Raw genomic sequence first — 22532 nt, forward strand, 5'->3', positions numbered from 1 at the left:
ATCCCACTACCGTATTCTTCTTAATATAGTCCATCATCCCCATGTTAAGGGGACTCCATTGGGGGCCCCAGAAGAACAGCAGAATCCAGACTAGCTATGGGAGGAGTATAAACTACTAATAACAACAAAGCTGATCAACCAAAGCAAAAGGAAAGTAATAATGACTCACCAACTAGATCATGGGAGTTATAACAGCAGCAGGAGAGAAATACAGGCAGATCCATTTCTAAAGGAGTGTGCCTTTAGCCAATCAGAAATTTTGGCGTAGCATAGAACTTTGTGGGTACTTCTCAAGATATAAATAATTAATATTTCAGATTTTAAAGAACGCTGAAATGGTATTACACCAACAAAGATGCTGATAGTTTGATGTTTGAAACTGGCGTGTTATACCAGAATACCTGAACACCAAAAGTCAATACTGCAGACACCATCACTTCCCCAGCACTCCGAACAGATCCTGGTAGGTTCTCAACCTGTGAATGAGTAAACAAATGAATAAGTGCTCCCCAGGATTTGGTTGTGGGAAGGAGTGGATAGATGTCCAGTCTGGGGATAGGTAGCTGTCCTCAAACACACACACACACACACACACACACACACACACACACACACACGCACACACACACACACACGCACGCGCGCGCGCAGTCTACCCATACACCATTCCACCTCCCCAGAGAACAGCTGTCCTACCAGGTAAGTCCAGGCTCTGACAATGCAAATGCTCTGTGCCCTCCTGGCCAAGCAGAGCTGAGTCTTTTTGCAGGGTGTCCTGTGATGCCAGCTGGGGTGGGCCTGGGAAAGATCATAGTTGTAACAAGCAACTGTAATGACGGCCTCTTTGGTGTTACTGTGCACCAGGCACTGTGCTATGCCCTTTTATGTCTGTCTTTATTTTAGTCTTTATAGCAGTCTTTTATGGATGAGGACACACCTTCCAGGATCCCAACAAGTTCCCAGGTGTGTGTGGAAGAAAAGGGAAAGAAGGTAGAGTTTGAGTGAACTAAAGAGTCACCAGAACAGCTGTGGATAAATAGGGGCTCCCAATCTTGGGAGAAACCAACAATATTATGTTTGTGGGAGAGAAAGATCCTGGCAAATACGGCTGATGTGCAGAGAAAGAAAGGGCTGGTGGGTCAAGGAGCTCCTTGAGGTCTCTGGGGAATGAAACAAATGAGAGATTATAATCACGGTGAAATAGAGAAATATGAATGTGACTAATGTTAGATATTTGAATGAAGCAAAGCATGGAAGGAAAGAACATCCCAAAGAGGAGTAACTTCCTGCTTCTATCCCCCTGCTATGAAAATCCACAGAGCTGGGAGGGGGCAGCTTCTCGCCACTGAACTGAGGATAGTGAAGCTAAGATCCATAACAGCTTCCAGCAACTGAGCTGTTCTGTCAAAAGTGCTTTCCCCAGCCTAGATTTTGAAGAATGATCATTGTGCTGCAAAGAAGGCTAAATGGAAATTGGGTCCTGCCTGAGTTAGGGCATCCGCCTGCTCGCATGAATTGATTGGCCTGGAACAAGGTTTTGTGGGGGCTTTGGAGGCAGAGATAGGGGACAGAGGAAGCAGCCTCGAGGCTGGCCCCACCCAGCCCAGTGAACCTCCTTTAGAGCCCCTGGTGACTGTGACTGAAGGCACAGGCAGCCCAGGGGACTGCGTGGCAGAGTGCGGGAGTGGAGCTTCCTTCTCCCCGTACTCTGAACGGGATGTGACCCCAGGTTAGGGGAAGATGTTCTTCCTGAGGGCACCGGTCTACAGGGCAGGATGAGGGGATGAGGACTTCATGATGAAGATCCTTCAGTGACTGGTTTTACCTGCCACGGACATCTCTGAAGGTGGCAGGAGTAGGATGCACAAGAGTACTATTTGTGAGCACATATGACATCTTTGGTCATTTACATAAGGAAAAATGATAACGATTAAAGGGGCTGGAGTTTGCAGTAAGCAGGTCGGGGGTGAGGGTGTGACCCCTGACAAATTTCAGTAATTCTGTTATGTGGCATCAGTCAAACCTGCAGGTCTTTCAGATTTGGGAGCATTCTGGTTACTTTGTTAGTTTACCTTAGACAAAACTCGTCCCGAATAATAGCAGCAGGTGACCAGATATCCCTCTCCAGGTGGACTTTTCTGCTGCTCACCCAGAGGTATGCTCCACTTGCTCACCCTTTCTCATGGGGTCAAGGAGAAGACCCAGGTATGAAGCCGTGAAAAGTTTCTGGACCCTGAAAGGGTAAGTGCTTGTATGACTGGGGATGGCTGGCACCTTGGTCTCTGGAGCAGCTCTGTTCCCAGGACTCCAGGAGGGGCTCATGAGAAGTTCCATGGAGAAGGGAGTTTGACCATATGGATTGGGTTGGGCAGGGTTTGACTAGTGAAATGTTGGGGCTGGGAAGAAAGCATTATAGGCAGAAGAAACTGTGTGACTGAGGCCAGGGTCTCATGCTGGTCTTATATAGGGGGTGGGAAATTGGTTGAGACCAGAGTAATGATTCCTAACCATGATTGCATCATCTGGGGAGTTTCCAGAAATGTGTGGATCATCTCGCTCCATCCCCAGAGGTTTTGAGTCAATTGAATTGGTCTGGGTGGAGCTTGGGCATCTCTTTTTTTTTAAAAAGCTCCCCAGGAATTTCATTGTGCAGCTCGGGTGGAGAAGCTCTGGGCTGGAGCATGGGGTGTTTAAGGAGAGTAAGGAAAGGGATGTGAACTCATTCTGGGCATTTATATGTCCCAAGCATTTGCACAGCTTTGCTTGTTTAATAATCTATGACATCCTCATGCGGCAACTATGATTATTCTACCCATTCTACAGATACGGAAAACAGAGTCTCATTGAGTATGAGTGGCTTTCCCAGGGTCATAAGGTAAGTAAGTTGCAAAGCTGGGATTCATGCCCACGTCTGTCTGACCCTAAAATATGGAGGATTTGAGATAAGCCTGGAAAGATTTGTCCCAACAGTAGCATTTGTCTTTTACTCTGGGAGCCATGGAAAACAGTGGGGCTCAAAAACCCCACTCTGAGGTCAGATCCTCTTGTCAATAACCCCTGTGGGGAGAGCTTCAAGCTAAATCCTGGGAGCCTGCAATCCCATGACAGTGCCTTGTGCTTCTTAGTGACAAATTAGCAGAATATTAATGTTGAATTGGAGCTCAGAAATCAAAGCATTCCTAGCCTCCTGCCTTCCTTCTAGGGTAGATTCTCATTCATATCTTTATCTCCTTGATGACAATGCGTGGCATACAGTGGGTACCCAATTACTGTTGGTAGAATTGAAATGAATCGTTTTAGAGGTCATGAAACTGGTGCAACAAATGCTCTGAGAAGTTTAATGTGCTTCCTGAATTACAGAGTGAGTGAGAGCAGAGTTAGGACTAGAATCAGTTCTTTTGGTCCCAGCCAGGTGACCTTTCCATGCTATTGTTTTACGGTTTTGTTGGTTTCAGAATCACAGGCTTTGGGGGTTGAATGCTATCTCCAGCTCAATAGCAGTGGCTTTCTGCTTCTGTTTGGAGCAATTTATTGGGGCTCATGGGGAAAGGGGCTCATGGGGAAAGGGTATCATCATCAATTGGTGATGTCTGCCACAGGTGTGGGCATGGTTATTGGTAACATGTGTGTTCTGATTTCACCCAAACTCTTTATTTTATGGTTAAGAAACCTGAGGTCCTTTTTGCCTTACATAAAATTTGTCACTGGATGCCAATGATGGGGATCCTTCCACAAATCCCAGGTTTCCTAGGGGCTTCTTGAGAAATGTTGGCATTGAGGTTGTGGCAAGGATTCTGGACTTTAATTGGGATGAAGATATTGGTGTGCTCACTCTTCTGCATATTGACTTGTTATCTTGGATATAATCCTTCTTTCTGAGATTCAATTTCCTCATCTGTGAAATGGAGATCTAATCCCTGTTCCCTCAGGGCTATTATGAAGAATAAATTAAGGAAAGTGTGAAAAAGTGGTCTATAAACTATGAAACACTATGGAATGAATTCCTTTCATGGAAGATTCTTTACCTATCTCTGTATCTATGCCCTTTATCATAAGATTTCTCAGCAAGGCAGAGTATATTTCCCTACCCCTTACATTTGGGCTTGGTCTTGTGACTTGCTTTGGCCCATGGAAAAGGACGTGAATGCCAAGGTATCAGCTCCAGGTAGTCTTAAGATCACATATTTCCTCTTGCTCCCCAGTACCTCTGTCACTGCTGTGAGAAGAATATACCCCAGCTAGCCCATTAGTCAAGGGGGATGGGAACAGACTGAGACCCAGTTTGCAGTTTATAGCTACCCAGCTGACCCCCTTAGCTAAATGAATGCTCATTGTGGTATGTCACTGAGCTTGCTTGTAACACAGCAATAGCTGACTGAGGTGCCTCTGAAGACCATTTCTGCTAAGAAGCAGATTTCTCTCCTTGGAGTTGTAGTTTCATAGTGGATGGAGAAAAGGAGAAAATACTGCAGGTTAAGAAGGGCACTGTGTTAGTTTGAACTTGTTATGCACCTCAGAAAAGCCATGTTCTTCTAATCCTGATACAATATTGCATGGTGGAAACCTCTGATTAGGTTGTTTCCATAGACATCGACTCACTCACCTATGGGTGTGACCTTTTGATTGGATTACCTAGATGGAGATGCAGCACACTCAATTGTGGGTATGGCCTTTTGATTAGATGGGATGTGACTCTGCCCATTCAAGGTGGGATTTGATTAATTTACTTGATTAGCTACTTTTAGTCCTTTAAAAAGGGAAACATTCTGAAGGAAGCTCGGTTGCTTGGAGAACAGTTGCTTCAGAGCTGACATAGATACAGACAAATTGAGATGCTTGGAGTGCCAACAGAGAGAGCAGATACCTAGATACGGAGGGTTGGAGAGGCAGAGCTCAGCAGATGTTGCCATGTGTCTTCCCATGAAATGCTAAGCAAACCAGAACCCAGTTTTACCCCAGAGTTGATAAGTGAAGGCTCACAGATGCTTGGAGAGGAAAATTCTGGAATTAGAAGCTGTAAACAATGGAATGAAAACAAGAACCAGCTGATGCCAACCACGTGCCTTCCCATGTGACAGACACTGGCCTTTCTTGAGTCAAGGTATCTTTCTCTGGATGCCTTTGTTCAGACATTTTTTTTTTTGGCCTTAGAACTGTAAACTTGTAACTTATTAAATTCCCGTTTAAAAAGCCATTCCATATGTAGTATATTGCATTCTGGCATCTTTAATAAACCAAAACAGGCACCTTGTTACAGATGAACTTTCCCTTCCTCTTCTACCTCTGGAAGGAGTCTAGGGGTCGCTGGATGCTCGTGGCTTTGAAATACCCAAAAGCTTGTGTGAAACCCTCTCACATCAGGCATGGCTCAAGGTCTTTTGCAAGCCACAAGCTCAAGGAAGAACATCAGTTGCTTTGGTTTAATTTTATCAGCTTTATTAAGCAAGCCAGAGCTTCCCGCCAACAACCTTATACTTGCAACCTCCCTTCTGGAGTTCACACTGCTTATCCCCATTCTCCACCCCTTCCCTGCATCCCACTTTGGGCTGGCCTTCTACCCTCTCCAGAAAGAGTGGAGGATGTATGGAAATTAACGGGGGAGAGAATAGCTCTCCACCTTTGCCCAGGAGCAGCTTTGGGAAATTCAAGGGCAAAAAGGACCCTAAGAGACTCTAGGAAAATATGCAAAACACTTGTTAAAGAGGCAAAGGCTCAGCTTTTCAGAGGCCTTTGCTCTGAAGTTCAAGCAGAAATGTGAGAATTGATATGCTAAGTGGATGCAAAGAAAGAAATTCTTTCAACAAGTCTCTGGTCTGTTTTCCCCATAGAGAAAAAAAAGGTGATGCTTGCTCGAAGTGATTTTAACTGGTATTTTGCAGAGGCAGAGGCTATTTGACCTTGAGATCACCTGGTTAAGAGTAAGAAACGGGGTCAGAGAGGGCCAGGGACCTGCCTAAGTTTGCACAGTTGTTTGGGGCAGAGCAGGACCTGGGACTCAGGTGTCCTTGGTCCTGATTGGCTTCCTTTGCTGTGAGGTATCTAGGACAGGGATTACCATCCCCGCATAATTCAAATACCCATGGGTTTAGGAGCTCTTGCTGAAAATACCCCTCTTCAAGTGTATAGATATTCTCATGGCATGGCCCTTTCTCTTTTCTGTCCAAAGCATCACTTCCAGTGGCTCTCACTGTTTGATGCATACTCATTTGCTACTCCTGATACTAACCACCCTGAACATGGCTGCCTTCCTGCACTGCTGGAAAAAACTTGGAAGCTTGCTGTGCTGTTCTCTCTGACCTACCTCAGGTGGTCAGGGACAACAATCCTTTCTTCAGCCATTCCATCCTACACAGCTTGGGGCCAAAGCATCCTCCTGCATCAGCAGAGAGAAAGGAGTCCCTCTCTCTTTTCATCTACAACCTTGAGCCATTTCTTTCTCTGGATTAGCAACTTTATAGGATGATTGACAGACATTCAGTCTCTTTCAGGCTTAATCCATTCCTATCCTTGGGCACTGGTGTTTCTCCTTGGCCTTGGCAATATAATCATAAAGTGGCCCAAAATTGATCATTTCCCAGGATTGGGTTTTTCAGTTAGTTTTATCGATGGTCATTTTTATCATTCTTGTGTGATAAATGGGGAACTGAGGCTCAGAGAGTGTGAGTGGCTTATCCAAGGCCACACTGCTGGTTGTTGTTGGAGTAGAGGTGAGAAACCAGGAATCCTGATTTCCAGCTCAACATTCCATTTTCACCACAGTATTTCGAGAGGCTAGATGGTATAATATTGTTGTGATGGCTTGAGGTTTTGATCCCTGTGGGGTACAGGGGCACAGGAGAGTGACCAGTATCGTTACGACAGCTTAAGGTTTTACTTAACCAACTACCATAGTGTTCAGGGGCAGAGGAGGGTAAACTTCGAGTCTTTCCTTCTGCTGGGGAGCATGGGGTGGGATTGGCTGAGATTCATCAGCCATAATGACACAAAGTTGGAAAAATATTTTTTGCTAAGAACACTTGTGGCAAGAGAGCAGGAACAGGCATCTTGCTGTCCAACAACCGAGGTAGTTAATATTCCATTAACAAGGCCATTACAACTCCTGAATAGAAATATACTTCATCTTAAGGTGCGAATCCTACTTCTAAGTGAGGTGTAACAGCTGAATAAGCATACCTGCTGATTTATGTCCATAAAACTTAATTTATTAGCAATGCCTTAATTGTGATGGTGAATATAGTCCCTGAGCCATTAGCAAAATCCTCTAAAAGCCAATGACGAGAATTATATGCCCTGTAAATGGGATGAGCTACACTCTTTCTGCTTCTGAGGCCATAGACTTGCTAATAAGGCTGGGCTGGTCTTTTAACGGAATGGCCTAGCTGGTGAGTGCTCCTATCAGTGAGATAGAGGGTGGCCTCATCCAGTACCCTAGGACCAGCCTCACAGCTGGGACTGCAGGGATGGGTGCTATTTGGACATGTGGTGATAATGGGAGAAGCAAGGGCAATGGCAGAGGGCTCTGCAAGGCATAGTGGGTGTGGCAAAGAGGTGGGATGGGAGGTGTGCAAGGAGGAGTTTTTCATTTTTCTTGGAGAAAACTCTGGTTTTATGTGTTGTCGTCCCTCCTGTCCTTCTACCCTTCCTTCTTTCTTTAATCTTTCCTCTTAGCACTACCAAGAACTTGGCTATCTATTGAGTCCACATAGTATGCTAATACTTTCGTGTCCATGAGAATGCCAAGAGGTAGACTCCCTTCCCCTTCTCACACGGATGCAGACATACTGCCCTCTGAAACGCCTGAGCTCAGGAGAACAAAAGCTTCCTAGAGCCAACAACCTCTGGGCTTAGAAGGGAATGTGGGACTTATTTTGCATGATTCAATATCCATATAGATGAATTTAGGTTGCAAAACAGAATCTTTTTTCTCCTCTGGTAACTCTAATGGTCATAGAAAAATTGTATTCCTTCCTCTCCTACCTTTCCCCTATATGAGAAAGAAAGGCATTCCTCATGGTTAGGAGAAGCAATTCCAGTGCCTGCTGCCAAGGTCTGATACCCAGAAGTTCTTCCCTATTTCTTTTGCAGATACCATTTTCTAAAAAGGAAAAACTGGACTGAACAGGTGCATTCCCCGGCTGCCAGTGTCAAGCCTTGTTACCGGAAACCCTTCTTACCGGGTTTCCCATTCGCAACTGTGTACCTCCCCTCCCTTACCACTGTCCAAAATGGGGGTACCAGTCAGCCAAGGAGTTCAACGCTCTTGGAATGGGTTTCCCTGGAGAGTCCTGCGAACCAGCAACACTGCTGCTTCTATCCAAGACACTTGATCTAATCTGCTGAACTTCTTTTTCTTAAACTAGTTTGAATTGGAGTTCTGTTAATTAAAACCAAAAGAACCTTGATTAATGGAATCTTGGCACCCAATACTTTTCTTACTAAACAATGTGGGAAGACAAAAGAGAAAAGAACCAACAACACAAGAAAAAGATCTGGCTTTGAGATGCTGTCATAATCATGTTTTAACGTTTTTACAAAAATCAATTTTATTGAGGTATAATTTATATGATAAAATTCGTGTTTTAATAAGTTGATGATTTTTGATAAATGTATACACCCACATAACTGCCACCTCAATTAAGATATAGAACATTTCCATATCCCCAGAAAATTTTCTGGTGCCGCTATATGCCTTTTGCCACTCTGCGGGTTGCTACCAGATAACCACTGCTCTGATTTCTAGTACTGCAGTTTTACCTGTTCTAGAGTTTCATGTAAATGGACTCATACAGATGTGCTCTTTTTTATCTGGCTTCTTTTACTCAGGACGATTAGTATGAGATTCACCCATGTTGTTGGCTGTATCAATAGTTCGTTCTTCTTTACTGCAGAGTAGTATTTCATTATATGGATATAATACAATTTGTCTTTTCACATGATGGGCATTTGGGCTATTATGAATACAGGTGTTGTGGGCATTCACGTACAGGTCAGTGTGGATATGCGTGTACATGGCTTTATACATATACACACATAGAGACAGAAAAACTTAATTTCTTTTGGGTAAATATGTTGGAGAGAGAGTTGGAATTGCTGGATTATAGGATAAGTTCAATATTATAAGAAACTGCCAAATTATTTTCCAAAGTGGCTGTCCCACTTTACAGATCCACTAGCAGTCTATGTGTGTTTTGTTTTATTTTGTTTTGTTTTTTGCATGGGCAGACACTGGGAATCGAACCTGGGTCTCCAGCATGGCAGGTGGGAATTCTGCCACTGAGCCACCATCGCACTGCCTTCTTCTACTGGCTTTTTATTTATGTTCTTTTGTGATGTATTTGTTGAAATATTTAGCCCAATTAAAAAAAAAATTAAGTAGTTTGTCTTACTGAGTTGTAAGAGTTATGTATTTCAGGTAAAAATTTGTTGATGGATAGGATATATGTGATGCAACAATTTTCTCCCAGTCTATGGCTTGCCTTTTCATTTTCTTGGCAGTATATTTTGGAGAGCTGAGTTTTTATTTTGAGGAAGTCTCATTTATCATTTTTTCTTTAATGATTAATGCTTTTTGTTTCCTGTCTCCAAAGTCTTAACCTATTTTCCAAATTGCAAATATTTTCTCTTATTTCTTCTAGGAATTTTATAGTTTTAGGTTTTATACTTAGGTCTATTGTTACTCCTAATAAATAAATGGTTCATACACATCAATAAGAAAAATTAGAACAACCTCATAGATAAATTGGCAAAGGGCATTTATAAATATAAATACCCAACAGAATATGAAATAGTAAAATAAATACAAATTAAACACTTACAGACATTATTTGGTAGGGTGGCAAAGGTTAAAATTGATAATATTCAGTGTCAGTATTCTGGATATAAGGAAATTTTCATACTGTTGGTGAGAGAGCAAATTGGTATGACTTCATTGGAGGACAGTTGCCAAATACCAAAAGCCTTAAAAATGTGCTTAATCTTGGACTCAATAATTCCACTTCCAGTAATTTATTCTGAAGCAATAATTGAACAAGTGAGAAAAGATTTATGAATAAAGATGTTTATTGCAAATTATTGGTAATATTAAGTTTTGGATACAACCTTAACATCCATCAGTAGGGACCTGATTAAGTAAATTGTACTGTAGTCATTCAATGGAGTACTATGTAACTATTTAAATGGACTATGTGGATCTATATTTACTGATATGGAAAGATATCCTTTGTTAAATTGAAAATGGTAAATATAGAATAAGGTCTGTTTTTTATTAAAAATAGGAAATGTGTCTATATGTACCTGAAAGAATGGCGGACATTCAAGAAATATTGACTTACTGAATGTCTGAATTAAAAAAAAAAAGCCTAAATTTTTCTGTCAAAATGTGAACAATGATTATCTGTGGATGGAGGGAGTGCTGGTGAGTGTAACTTTCTTCTCTGTTTACTTCTAGATCACTTGAAAGCATGTGTTATTTTTATAGTGGGAAATAATAACTATTTTCTGAAAAATGTAAGAATGAATAGGACTTGATTAATTGGAAGTGGAGGATGAGGGAAATGGAGGTGTTGCGGACGTGGGGTCGGGTGACTACATTTAGGATTCTGTCTGCATTCCAGATAGAGATACCAGGAGGAGCATGGGGGTGTGTGTTTGCTTAGATTGATGTTACATTCCCCACCTGTTTTGTCTGGGGTGCCAGTGGACACTCTGTGGGATATATGGGTTTGAAACTCCAAGAAAGAGGCTAGATTGCAAATCAGTTACTATTAACAACAAGCTCTGAGCCAGCAGCCAAAGTGTGGTAGCTACAACTGCAGCAGTGACAGCTTCTGCCCAGCAGAGAGGGCAGAGCGAGGAGAGGGCATGGCAGAAACTCTGTCAACACCATCTTCATGATGGGCGGGAAGATCCCAGGAAAGGAACCAGAGGAAGAACAGTGAGTTAAGAAGGGGGAGAACCAGCAGAGAGTGGTGTCCTTAATCAGTGGGGTCCAATGTGGCTGAGAGGTCAAATGAAATGTGTCAAGTAGATTTGGTAATTAGAAGGGTTTCACTGATCTTGGTGAGAATATGTTTACCATGGGTATATGGAAGTCAATGTGAAATGACCCACGGAGTGGACGTGATGTTAGTTGGTTGGGGCAGCGGGTGAGATGAGAAGGAAAGACGAGAAGTAGCTTGAGCACTGGTGGGAGGTGCAGGTCAAGGAAGAGAGTTTTTACCTGGGAAGGGGAGATTTGATCAGGGTTATAGACTGAGGGGAAGGACCCAGCTGAAAGGGAGTGGGTAAAAAGACACTGGAGAGGAAGAGGGGGGTAGGAACAGGTAGGAAGGGATGGGATCCAGGGCACCAAGAGGATTAGTCCCAGGCAGAGGAGGTATTCCTCTTCCATCGTGATGGGGGTGGGGGTGGGGATGGGGGTGGATGTGGGGAGAGGGGAGGGGGAAAGGATGGGTGTGGATACAGTGGCGGCTGAAGGGTGGGGGCGATAATTAGATGTGGTTCATTCTGGATTTTCTCTAGAGGCAACGGGTATCTCTCTCCCTTTTGATGGTATTTCATCCTCTCACTACCAGGAGGACCAGAGTTTTAAGATTCCTGCTTGATGAACTTGGCTTGACGCAAAGCAATAATGAAAGTTGCCAATGGAGAATGTGGCAGGAATCAACCCAGGTGTCAGATTCACTCAGCCCCTGTGTGCAAATAGATAATTATGAGGCATCCCTACCAGTCGAACGGATCAAGAGTCTTCTTGTGTGTAAGCCAGCACATGTTTAAGATTTCCAGAATACAGATTTCCAAAATAATGATTCTAATAAACAGCGGTTATCTTAACTTTATTTTCAGGCCATAAAACACATCCTTTGATAAATTATTTCGCTGTCTATCCCCAAGTGCGCCTCTCCATGCAAGCCTCCCCTCCCCCGGTCGGCAGCCGCCCGAACGGCAGCTCCATATATTATTCATTCCAATCAAATAAGACACAGTGGTGCCTCAGTAAACTTGCTTTTCATATCAGAATTGCTCTTATTGAGTAATACACACTGCAGACCCCAGCTTCCAGCACCAGGCCTGAAATGAGCAATTCTCTCATTGTAATAATGTGCCTCTGTCATCTCCTTATTATCAGCATGATAAAAGATGAAATATTCACAGATGCTGCCCTCCTAACCTGATCACAGCTTGATATTTGAGCTTTGGAAATGAGTTTTATAAGCTTTAATATACTCCTTGGCGGAGTGACCCCTGAAATTAAACATTATTACAGAGCGGATATTTAAAAAGCTGGGGCCGCAAATTACATCAAAATGAAAATATTAAGGAGTATTACGAATATACCAAGTGGGAGCTCACAGCTCTGGAAGCTGTGAACGCTGGAGAACTCCGCACGCGGGTGTCAAAAACATCAGAAAAAATAATAACAGCACAGACACCTTGACTTCCGTTTTTTATACTTAGGACTCAACGAAATTATTTGAATGGATATTTTTCCTTCTGTAGGCTAGCTTTCCAGGAGGGGGTGGGGGGAAATGCCCATTATTCTCAACTTTAAGTTCCTAATACATTTCATGCTTGGTTTAAAGAGGCACCTTCCTCCCCACCCCCCACCCTCCTGGTGCACGGATAAATAGAAGAAATACCTAAATATAATGAAACCAAAGATCACGCTAAGAAAAAAGTGAGCAAACACGACTAGGAAGAGCCCCTGGATTCAATTTCCCCCGCAATTGGCACTCTGATGGACAGGCTCCCAGCAGCACTGGAGCTGCTGAAAACCAAGGAGCTGGGAGAGAGGGGTCATCAGGCTGCAACAGGGCTGTGGGAGTCTGGCATTTTCTGCTTGAACTTCAGACAGGATTTCTGTTTGCCTGAGGGTAGGAGGGGGTCTGGGTTTGGGTACCAGGGATGCTGACCAGTGATTACTGGTTTAATGTCTGACTGCTGCTGGACTGAAAGCCTCATGAGGGCAGGGACTGTGCCTGGATTACTCTCAACTATAATCCCCAAATTAACCTCAGGATTCAGATAGGTGGTCTTTAATAAATATGGTATCTATTAAATGAATGAACGCAAAGGGACAAACAACTTTGCAGTTCTTTCCCTTCCCAACTCCCAAAGGGATTCTTTGCCTCCATGGATCTGTAGGGAACAGACAGGAAACTTTCCAGGACCTCACTGGTCAATATTTACTTTGGGCTGTAAAACTAAGTTGCAAATTATACTTGGAGGCCGTTCCAAATATTTTCCTTGATGCAATATTTACATTTTGCTGTTCTGCCTGCCATCAAAACCTCCAGATTACTGTTGCTTTTGCAAAACTGGAACAGTAACAAGTTGCTGGTTGCTATTAGGATGGAATGAGTAAACACTTACAAAACAGTATGTTAGTTCCCTTCCTCTTTTAGTTCTTGTTATGATTTTGAGATGGTGCAGATATATTGATCAATTCCAAATAAGTTTTTTCTTTAAAAGAAATAAAAATCCTTCCTCTCAGTGGCAGATCAATGTTTATGTGCCTAGATTTTCTATTACAGACCTCTAATATATTCCTGTTAGGGAAAAGAAATCTATAGCATAGGGATAACAATATTGATTTCGGAATGATTAGGCTGGGTTTGAGTTCTGGCTTTGTCTATTTCTAGCTGTGAGACCTTGTACAAGTTAGTTAACCTCTCTGCGGCTGTTTTCTCACTTATAAAAATGGGACTCATGGTAATACTTGCCCCATTTGCCAACTTCATGCCAAAAAATTAAAGACAAATAAATATGAGCTATAAGGATTAGAAGAAACAAAATTGTTATTATTTTCAGATCTATGATTAACTATATAGGAAACACCAAAGAAGCTATAGCTAACTTATTAGAATCAAAATGAGACTTTAGCAAGGTTGCTGGATACAAACATCAATATATAAAAGTCAACTGAATTTTTACATGCCGATAGCATTCAGTTGGGAAATTTCATTAAAAATATACTATTCACGTTATTATCAAAAATATAAAAATACCTTCGAGTAAATATAACAAGAGCTATGCAAGTATTTCATGAAGAAAATTATAAAATTCTACTGAAACACATCAAACTAAGACCTAATTAAATAGAGAGATATACCATGTCCTTGGTCAAAATTCTTGACATTACAAAGACATAAATTTCCTTAAACTGCTGTTTTGATTCAATGCAACTCCAATTAAATTTCCCATTAGGGTTTTGGTAGAAACTGACAAGTAAATTCTTATATTTAGACAGTACAGCAAAGGGCCAAGATCCTCCCAAATGAGAATAAGCTAGGGAGATTTTTCCCTACTAGATAACAAGTTCACTATAAAGGTATAGTAATTAAGGCAGTGATAAATAGGGCAATGGAATAGAAGAAAGCCTAGAAACAAAGTGTACACATAAATAAACTTGGTTCTTGATGGAGTGGGCATTGTAAATTAGTAGGGAAAGGATGGAATATACAATTAACAGTGTCGGGAAAGTTGGTTACCCTTACTGAAAAAAATAAAAAAAAAGGATTTGCCTCTCACCTCAAAATCCACATAAAAATAAATTCCATGTGGATTGAATAATTAAATACAAACTAGAAAACTTTTAGACCACAATAGAGGAGAGTATCTTTACGGTTTGAGCTCATGAAACATGCACACTGTAAAGGGAAAGATTGGCAAATTTGACTATGCTAAAATGAAGAACTTGTTCATCAGATATACCGCAAAGAGTGAAATGGCAAGCCATACCTTGAGAGAAGATATTTGCAACACAAGTAGTCAAAAAACAGATTAATATCCAGAATATAGAAAGAATGCCTGCGAATGTACGAGTACAATATTTTTGTGGTGGAATAGTGGGCAGAAGACATAAACAGGTATTTTCCAGAAGAGGTAAATAAAACAATACAAACTGTACATGCATGTTTTAAGCCCTCTTTTGTATGATCTATCTCATAATAATAAAAAAGAAAGAAACAACTTCAGAGATGGGGAATGACTTGAAGGATTTGCACAAACTAAGAAGGCGTTACACATTGTCTTCAGGCTAGTCTTCCTTTCTGAAGTGCTAACGGATAACACCCAGTATTCTCTTGACCATGACTCTCTCTCCATTGCATCAACGTGATCATCACTCCCTGAGCCCTGCCACTCCTTCCTGTGAGCAGATCTCCCCCACGGGACAAGAAGATAAATTATGAGGCCATATTTCCAAATAGGACTGTGTATTTTCCTTCATTTAGTCATTAAGAGACAACATTGAAATCCAAATACCAGATGCATCAGTCATCAGCCAAAGGGCTAGTTTGCAAGTTCAATTTCTTCAATATTTATAAAATGCCAGAAATTTTTGGCAAATGTTGCAAAAGAATTGCCATAAAAAAGCTGACACCAGAAAGAACTTTGAAGAGAACGTTATCCAAGTTCCTCATTTAATCCAGGAGAACACTGAGCTAGAGAGGTGCAGAAATTTACTCTCAGCCATGGAGCCAGGTAGTGGTGGGGCCAGGATTTCTCAATGCCTGTTCTCACTGGGAGGCTGCTCTCTGTGCCCCAATGTCAGCAACAGTGCCCTACATTCTTAGATCCCTGAGGTACATTCAGATTCTTGGAGAGCAAATGTGACTAGTGTCTTTGTATGTTTACACACCGATTCCCATGATTATGACCTCTGGGCCGCAATAACATAAAAGATCATCTGCATCATCAGATAAATACCTCAAAATGTACTGAATCATTTTGGTTTTAAGTAGAATCTAGGATATACAAAAATCTTGGCTAATTAGGATATTCATTGATTCAACAAATATTTGTTCTAACCTCTTCAGTACAGAACACAGATTTAGCAGCACGGGGGAGGCAGGGATAAGTGAAGAAGAAAGAAGACTTGTTTTCAAAGAACTGAAACTCTTAGATGGATGGAAGAGGCAAATTAAGTTGTTGCTATAGTGGTGGTGTTAAGTCTTTTATTGCTGGTGTAACAGATTCTAGCAAGTGTAGGGGCTTAAAACATCACACATTTATTTTCTAACCTATAGTTCTGTAGGTTAGAAGGCCAACAGAGGTCTCATTCTGCTAAAATTGAGGTGTTGGGAGGGCTGAATTATCTAGGGGAAAATGTTTGCTTGTTTGTCCCGTCTTCTAGAAATCACCCACATTCCTTGGCTCATGGCCCCTTCCTCCATCTTCAAAATCAGCAACTTTGCATCTCTCTGTCATCCTTCCATGGTCACATTTTCCTCTGACTTTCTTACCTCCCTCTTCCAGTTCTAAGGACCCTTATGATTACCTTGGGCCCACTTGTATAATTCAGACTTTACTCCCCACTTGCTGATAAGCAACCTGAATAATTTCATATGTTCCCTTAATCCACTTTTGCCATGCAACACAATATACTAAAACATTCTGGGATTAGGATGTGGATACCCTTGGGTGCCATTATTCTGCCAACCACAGATGGCATGTGGCATCATAACCAAATATCTTCACTAAGCAGCATTTCCAGAAAAAATGGTGTCCAATTCCAAGAAGCATGGCTCAAAATGCCTCTAAATTATCTATATTTGTTTCTAAGTCACAGATTTGTCCATAACAGCTTCCTGGGGTTCCTCTACTACATCTACATAGCAGGATGCTCAGAATAGTTAGTTAGCAGCACCCAGGTTGCGGGCATAATCTACATACTAGGTGTATAGACATGTGTAAGATATGACTTCTGTCCTTAAGGAGTTTTCAATCAATCGAACCCATAGTGCAGTAGAGATTGCTGTACAACAATTACTCTAAATTGTAGTGATGGAAAATAACCACCATTTCACTGTGATGGTAATTTTGGAGGTCAGGAATTTGGGAAGGGCTTGCTGGATAATTCTCACTTGGGGTCTTTTGGTAATTGCAGTCATTTGTCAGCTGGGGCTGCCGCTCTCTGAAAGCTTCATTAGGTTGGACACTCAAGAAGGCCACCACCCGTGGACAGCAGTTGAAGCTGGTTGTCCACTGAGATCTCAGTTGGAGTGGCCTGGAGCACCTATCCATGGCTTCTCCAGCATAGTGGTCTCTGAGTAGTTGGACTGCTTGCTACTACCAGAGCAAGTGTACCAGGAAACACAGGTGAAAGCTGCATGCCCTTTTATGACCTAGCTCTGGAAGTCATACAGTAACACTTTTACCACATCCTACTGGTAGAAGTAGTCACAAGTCCTCTCAGGTACAAGGGGAGGAGACATTGCCCCCACTCTTCCATAGGAAGAGTGCAAAGAATTTGTGGCCATTTACTTTAAAACCACCACATTCATAAGGCACAAAGCTCAGTAAGAGCAGAGATGGTAGGTGTCTTGCTGACCACGGTGTCCCCAGCCCTTAAGTACAGTGACTGGAACATAGTAAGAGGTATGTGAAGGTTGATTGAGGGGTAATCATAATAACAGAGTTTTTGTGAGTACTTATGAGTTTTTGAACTCAATTACTGTGCTGGTTTGAAACTGTTATGCACCCCATAAAAGACATGTTATTCTAAAGGTTGTTTCCATGGAGATGCTACCCACCCAATTGGGGGTGGGACTTTTGATTAGATTATGTACATGGAGATGTGATCCCACCCATTCAAGGTAGGTCTTAATTAGTTTCCTGGAGTCCTTAAAAGACCTCATGGAGAGAGAGAGAGAGAGAGAGAGAGAGAGAGAGAGAGAGAGAGTGCTCAGAGCCAATACAGAGAGCAGAGAGATGAAACCAAGACACTAATGTTTGGAGATGCTAAGCTAAGAGATGAAACCCAGAGTTTGCCCCAGAGGAGCTAAGTGAGGAACCACAGAAGCTTAGAGTGAAAGTCACTGGAAACAGGAATTAAGAGAGCTGTTTGAAACCAGAAGCTAGGAGAGAAGGATAGCAGGCATCGCCATGTGCCTTCTCATGTGATAGAGGAAACCCAGATTCCATTGGCCTTACTTCAGAATCAAGGTATCTTTCTCTAGATGCCCTAATTCAGACATTTTCATGGTCTTAGGTCTGTAAATTTGTACTTTAATAAATCCCCTTTGAAAAGCCAATCCTTTTCTGGTATATTGCATTCTGGTAGCTTTAGCAAACCAAAACAATTACTCTCCACAATAACACTTGGAGGCAGGTACTGTTAATATCCACATCTTGTGGATGAGGAAATTGAGGCACGAAGATATAGCTGGGAAGTTGGGAAGTCAGGATGAACCCTGTGCCCTTAACCATGGTTGCATGACAACAGACACATTAATAGTTCACTAAGACTTACTGTGACTTATGCTATAGCAAAGGAAATGCAAGACCCGAGGAAGCACTGGGGAGCAAGTGGGAGGAGAGACAGGAAGTATTTCAGAGAGGGGCTGCATCTTCAACAAGGGTCAATTTTTGATGGTGGAGTTGCAAGAAGGGCAATTTAGGAAAAGCAACAGCATGAGCCAAAGTCTGGAAGTGTGAAAGAATGAGTTATGCTCTTTGAGAAGTGCAGTGGGCTGGGCGCAGGTGGGGAGAGGAAGGAGAGGAGGTTTGGAAGGTAGGTGGGGCCCAACTTCTAGGTCTCAGGTATCATGCTTGAAGTTTAGCCTCGAATTTGGAGGGAGTAGAAGCTTATGATGGTTTTGAGAGGACACTTTAACTTTGTGGTGGATGGGCAGGCCAGCAGGGAGGAAGCCCTTCTGAATGCACCCTCTTCTTCCCAATGGTCAGCTGAGTACGTTGGTGAGCAGAGCTCGTGGTTGGTTAGCAGGGAGGAAGCCCTTCTGAAAGCACCCTCTTCTTCCCAATGGTCAGCTGAGTACGTTGGTGAGCAGAGCTCGTGGTTGGTTAGCAGGGAGGAAGCCCTTCTGAAAGCACCCTCTTCTTCCCAATGGTCAGCTGAGTACGTCTGGTGAGCAGAGCTCGTGGTTGGTCAGTGCAATAAATAGCACCAAGGATCTTTAATGGAGGCTTTTGTGGACGAGGCATAGAGCTAGAAAAACAACAGTGACAGCAAATGTTGGGCGCCATCTGGTATTTCACTGGATCTACAGCAATTTCAGGGAGAGGAGGAAGCTGTCTTCATTTGACCGATTAGAAAACTGAGTCCAGAGAGAAAAAGTGGCTTGCCTGTGGTCACATAACCAACAGGTGGCTACTATGGTCAGGTTCCTGTGTCAACTTGGCTGAGTGGTGGTGCCCTGTTTGTCTGGTTGGCCAAGTGCTGGCCTGTCTGTTGCCATGAGGACATTTCACAGAATTGGATCATGGTTGCTTCGGATGCATCCACAGCTGATTCCATTTGTGGTCAGCCAAAGGGGAGTGTCTTCTGCAAAGGGTGATTCTTGATCTAATCACGGGAAGCCTTTTGGGGAGGATTCAGAAGAGACAGGCTCTATTCCTGCTTCAGCTGGCGAGCCGCTCCTGTGGTTTGTCCGGACCCTCCATTGGAATCGTCAGCTTCACAGCCTGCCCTGCAGATTTTGGACTCTGTGTTCCTGTGGTCACGTGAGACTCTTTTATAAATTTTATATTTGTGAATGTTCCCTGTTGATTCTGTTTCTCTAGAGAACCCTAACTAATACAGTGGCATAGGAACTGACAACTGTATCTGTCTGTTTCCAGTGATGATTAGGTTGCTCAAACCTACTGGATGACTTCTATGAGATGGTCATGCCCCATCTCCAGCTCTCCAGACCAGTCACAAAGGCAGGAAGCTCAGAAGGAAGGGCCGTGCCGACAGAGTACCAGTACCAGTTGCAAAATTTATAGGGTTTGGTGCAAAATGAAAATGTGGGACCCCTAATTTAAAAATTATTATTACGTATACCATGTATGGACTGTAAATATGTGAAGATTTCTCAGCAAAAATATTTTAAAAATTATCAGTAACTTCAAGACAGCAACAACAGAGTAATCCAAGCATGGGGTCCCACATTTTTAAGTTCAGGGCCCTGTGTTACACAGGGTACATGCCCATGAAGCTGACTCTGGTAACAGGGCAGTAATTTGCATGAACATTAATGTTTGTCCCCACTGAAGCCCAAGACAGCTCAGCATCAGCTTAGCAGGGTTTAGAAACAGCTGGGGGCATATACGTTTGGCCACGTGCTTAAGAAGAAGGTCGTGGGAGGGTGAGTGGGTGCTCTCAGCAGGAAGCCTATCCATCACCAGATATTTTTGAAGCTCACTACTGACAGGACACCTCTCATGTCCTACGGAAAAGGAAACCAAACAAGAATTCTAACTTGCTGTGTGGTTGGTGTTCAGCTGGCACTGAGCGGGGGAGGCTAAAGGAGAGGGGTACCAGGGCACCCAGTTCAACTGAAGACTGTTCCACTCCTGTTGGTTTTATATTTTAGATATTTTGTAAGATGTTTTCTTGGTAAAAAGCTTCTATTATGTTTGGAAGCCAGTGGCTGCCTGTGGTCCTCACTTGTGGGCATCAACGTCTTAACTTTGACCTGAGATTGTGAGTTTCATAGACTCATTCGTTTAGGTATTCGCACTTACCCCACTGGTCACAGCATGGATTACCTGAAGGTGACAATTCGATGATAATGTTCTGATGATGCCAATTCATTACCAGCCACTTAATTGGCTGTGATATCCAAGGAAAAGCAGTTCCAAAGTCACCCAGCTCTGGAGAGAGCATGCTCTTGCAAGCTGCAAGGCTGATGAGCTGAACCTTCCCAGAAGTATGAGCCTGTGTCTTTTTGTGCCTGCTATCTGTGTGGCCCTCATGGAGGGCAGTGCCAAGCCCCGACACACACATACATCTGGGACCCCACTGAACAGTGTCTATACACATCCCCCCTCCCTTTCCGCCAGCACAAATCATACAAATGACAATGGTATTGATATTGATGAACATTTGCTGAGCACCTATTGTGTAGTATTCCCTCCAACAGTCCCCCTGTAGGTACTATTATCACTCTATATTATTACACTGGATCTAGGGTTCACACCCAACCAGTCTGTCTCCAGAACTACCCACGCCGTGTGCATTCAACCAGTACTTTTACATGCTCACTATACTCAGGTAACTATAATAAATAGTGAGCAAAAGACATGGTCTCTACCCAGAGGGGAAGGCTGGCATCATAAATGGTGATGGGTGCTGCAAAGGAGAGGTGCAGCGAGCTATGAAGAGAGAGATCCAATCTAGGTTGGGAGAGTCAGGAAGGGCTTTACTAGGAAGTAACATTTTTAGATGAAGGTTGGGTGAGCATTAACTAGCCTGGAAGATTTCATTGGCAAACTGAGGAAGGTAAGGTACAGGACAGCAAGAAACCAGGAGGTGGAGGAAGTGGATATTAACCTCTAAGGCAAGAATAGTTAGCGATACCACAGCAGGACTCCTTTTCCCAGGAGACTTCATATTTGCAGGTAGTCCCAGAGTTAGAAGATGAACAAGGCAGCTGGAGAAACAGCTTATCTCAACCCACCCAAACGGGCTGATGAAGTTGAGCACTACAACATGTACTGTCTTCAGGCAGAAAGCTATTTATTTTGGAGGAAATGGGGAGACAGGATTAATACCCTGTCCCTCCAAGTGCCCTCCCTGAGCTCCCAAAAGGGAGGCTACTTTCAGGATTTGGCTTTCTTCCCCTGAGATGGAGGTGGCTGCTCTGCGCTATGACTAAATTACTTCTTGGCACCTGGCTTCAGGAGCTTGTTGATGAAGGAAGCCAAGAAATTGAGCCAGGTCTCAAAGTTTTATCCAGACAAGTAAGTTGTGCTTTCCAGCTGTCTCAGAATGTGACGGGGCTCTGCCTTTTGATCTTTCCCCCTTTTTTCTTTCATCAGACGCAGGTCTGATTATCTTTGGTCCATCTCTCCCAAGGTTGCTCATTTCTAATTTGCTCAATATGAATTGGGCTAATGCCTATGATTTCCATAGACTCATTGGAGCTAATGCAAAAATGGAATTTATTATAACAATGTTGGGGTGTTTAGTAAAATCCAAAAAGAAATGTGCCTGGATCTTAGGAACAAATTGACCCAAGTGGTGGAGACCCTCTCCATTTCTTCAACTGCCAGGGAGAATGGGGCTCTGCTTCATTCTTCAGTCATAGATAGAGTAGAGAGATCACAGAAAAGAACTCGGCCTGAATGGGAAGCAAGTAAAACCTATGGCAGGAGTGGGCCATTAACCACAGGTACTTTGCTTGCTTATAAAATGTGATCCAATGAATGTCTAGACCTGACCAATCAGATTAGCCATTCTCCCATAAAGAGAAGTCAGTGCAGGAAGGTGGAGAGGGGGCTGAAGTGTTGGTAGATGTAGTCTTCTTTATAAGCCAAGTTGAAAACGTGAGGAAAGGGAGAAGAGTTCCCCTCAATACTGACAAATTGAATTGGGTCTCAACATGTCATCTAACCCAGGAGGACACTCATACAGCAGCCCTGGCTTAGGTCCAGATCTTGTGCCATTTAGAGTACTCCCTCTGCTCCTGATGTCACACATGGGCACTGGCTCCTCATTGGTCCACCTACGCCAACATGGCTACATTCAAAGGGGAGGATTATTTCCTCTTGGTTTACATGCTCCCAAGTTGGCCATAATGGAAGTG

At 43.0% G+C, this 22532-nt stretch overlaps 3 long non-coding RNA genes across 3 annotated transcripts in view; 2 read left to right on the forward strand and 1 right to left on the reverse strand.

The window, feature by feature from the left end:
* Positions 1-959, forward strand: part of LOC143663570 (uncharacterized) — a 51374-nt gene extending 50415 nt beyond the window's left edge. The window contains exons 5-6 of the long non-coding RNA XR_013166049.1: positions 318-463; positions 904-959. This is a non-coding gene — a long non-coding RNA (uncharacterized LOC143663570). The remainder of the gene's footprint in view (positions 1-317; positions 464-903) is intronic.
* Positions 164-4275, reverse strand: LOC143663578 (uncharacterized). The gene is made up of 4 exons (XR_013166051.1): positions 4096-4275; positions 2073-2233; positions 697-798; positions 164-476 (listed from the first exon to the last, which is right to left on the reverse strand). It is a non-coding gene; the product is annotated as an uncharacterized LOC143663578 (long non-coding RNA).
* On the forward strand, positions 2131-8512 carry LOC143663586 (uncharacterized). Its single transcript, XR_013166056.1, has 3 exons — positions 2131-2241; positions 2824-2875; positions 8086-8512. It is a non-coding gene; the product is annotated as an uncharacterized LOC143663586 (long non-coding RNA).
* Positions 8513-22532: the final 14020 nt, after the last annotated feature.

Source organism: Tamandua tetradactyla, chromosome 2, assembly GCF_023851605.1.
Source record: "Tamandua tetradactyla isolate mTamTet1 chromosome 2, mTamTet1.pri, whole genome shotgun sequence".
NCBI lineage: Eukaryota > Metazoa > Chordata > Mammalia > Pilosa > Myrmecophagidae > Tamandua > Tamandua tetradactyla.